The following is a 2,860-nucleotide window of genomic DNA, read 5'->3' as shown; positions in this document are numbered from 1 at the left end:
TTTTGGCAAAGAATTGGAGTAACTGGAACTCACACACATCTGATATGAATGTAAAATGGTATAATCACTTTGGAAAACAATTTGGAATTTTCATCATATACACTTACTATGTGGTCCAGGCATTAACAGCTCATTATTTATCCAGTGAAATCTAATGTCTATACAAAAGTCATGTAAAGAATGTTTATAGAAACTTCAATTATAATAGCAAAAAACTGGAAACAACACACATGTCTACCATTAGGTGAGTGAATAAATAAGTTGTGATATATCCTTACAATGGAAATAAAAGGCTACCACTCAGTAATAAATAGGAATAAACTATTGACACATTCAGCAACATGGATGAATCTCAAAATAGCCATGTTGAGGGAAAGAAGCCAGGCAAAAAGAGTACACACTTTATTATTCCTTTTAAATAAAATATTAAAATGCCAACTAATCTACCATGACCAAGCAAATCAAGGTTGTCTAGGGAAAGGAGGGTTTGGGAGGAGCGGGAAAAAGATATGTTAAAGATATACTATATTTCTGATAGTGATTGCTTCAATATGTGTACATATATTAAATGTATCCAGTTGTTTAAATATATGCATTATATTATATGTCACATATATCTCAATAAAGCTGATAGAAAAGAAAATGCAGAAATGATATATGTTTTAGAAATACAAACATTAAAAGAATTCATCAATAGAAGAGCCATACTACAAGAAGTATAGCACAATGAATCTAATATGTGTAGAACAAAGATTCCAAGATATTTGGAATTCTCATTGATAGTGAGATTTTGTGGCATAAATAAAAATGAGACTTTTATTAAAAGGCATCTGTAAAAGTTGAGTTTTACAGTTGCCATCATCCTACTCTTGCCTCCCAGCCTAAAAATGAAAAGACTTGAGAATCAAAGGGAAATTCAGCACTCTTTATTTATGTGATGACCAAAGGAAAAACCAAAACCTCTGTCTTTAGCACATGAGATTATTATTATTATTATTTTCTTCATATCTCACACAGAAAAGAACCATGTAGTAAGTAGAAAAGTGGGACGAAGTGAAGAATATCAAAATTTTGAAATGAAGAGTAATTTATAAAATATATCAAATTGAATTTGTGTCTACTTTAAATGTGCTACCAACCTCTTAACTATCAAAATCAGCATAAAGGTGTTATATTGTGATGAGCTGTACATTTCATCCAATGAAATATTCCTAGGTACAACTTTAAAAAAATGTTATGGTTTATTTTTCATTATATTTCAAATAAATTAGAGTTTTATAAATTATGGAGTGAAAGTTAGGTATGAATCCAGCACCCCTTACACGCAAAGCAAATTTGATTCAAGTAAATGTATTTTTGACAAATGACTTGTGCCTTCATGATTTATCAATGCAATGTGAAATGGCCCTATAACAGCATGGTATCAAGCCTGCTTTGCATTTGTTTCTTCTATGGCAGACTGAGAGAACAGTGGCATAAAATATAATTTATTTCCATGAGGAAGGTAGACAAAAATTTGGTTTGTGTTAAATTCACAGTGTGTGGCATAACCAACAGAGAATAAATGATAAGCAATAAAGAATATAAAATTTACTTGAATCTACAATCTTGGAAATTATCTTTGATCTCTGAAGAAAGAAGATGCATCATTAGAGCTAACTGAGCTTATTAAACCATAACACAAAGTCCTTTCTTACATGATGAACTTTAAGAGGCCACAGTCTGCCTAGAGACAAGGACACCACCACAGCATTAACCAGGCTTAAAAAATTCCCTATGTAAGTAAGAACTGCTACAAAGTGTTTGCAGTTATTTACCTGAGCAATACTATCAGGGAATGCTTAGATACAATCTCCAGAAATCATGATGAACTAAGTACAGGGAGGAAGAGGGACAAATATATTAAAGATGTTTTCTAAGTTTGTTTAACATATGTTTAGAACAACAAATCTTCAATGCTAGGAACAAACTAGGTTTTGGAATTATTCACCAAGATTCCAGTTTTGGACTTGTTGCAATTGAGGTGTTTTTTAAATATTCAATAACATGTGTTGCATAAGAAGAGAAATATACCAACCCAGAACTCATAAACAAGTTGTGGGGTAAACTGGAAATAGAGACCTGAGAGGAGCCCTCTAAACTCGATATCACTTGTGTGCGTGTGTGTGTGTGTGTGTGTGTGTGTGTGAAAGAGAGAGAGAGAGAGAGATGCACATGCGTATATATCACACACACACATATATATACTTTTTTAGATATATACATTAAAAATTATAACTTAAAAATAGAAAACAAAGAACTAGAGAAGAAGGTAGAGTAAAAGTAGCCAGTATGATAGATGAGAGAACAGGAGAGACAGAAGCCAAACAAACTGAAAGTTGCAGGCAGAACATATTGACAACCATGGCAACCGCTGCTGAAATGTCAGGTAAAATGAAAGTTTAGATGTGTTTATTAGATTTAGAGTTAAGAAAGTCATTATTGCCCTGAAAGAGAGCTTTTTTGGTGAAGTGAAATGAGTTGATATACTTTTTAATGATGGTGGGTAAGGTGCTGGAGAGGATGAAGGAAACATTTCTCTTACAAGACTTAGCAGTGAAGAAAAGGTGATAGGGTGGCAGCTGAAGAATATAAGATCCAAGATAATATTTATTTGTTTTATTTTTACAGACTAAAGTGTTTTTTAATATATGTGGATATATAATATGATATAATATTGCTTATTTTGGTAAGAACACTTAACACGAGGTCTACCCTCTTAACAAATACCATATTTAAGTGCACAATAGATTTGAGAAGAATGTACGTTCTGTTGTTTGTTGTTTGTTTGGTAGAGTTTCTCTGTCTGTCTGTAAGATCA

The sequence above is a fragment of the Microcebus murinus genome, chromosome 14, assembly GCF_040939455.1.
Source record: "Microcebus murinus isolate Inina chromosome 14, M.murinus_Inina_mat1.0, whole genome shotgun sequence".
NCBI classification, from domain to species: Eukaryota; Metazoa; Chordata; class Mammalia; order Primates; family Cheirogaleidae; genus Microcebus; species Microcebus murinus.
The sequence above is the reverse complement of the archived record's forward strand: the minus strand, read 5'-3'. Positions refer to the sequence as shown.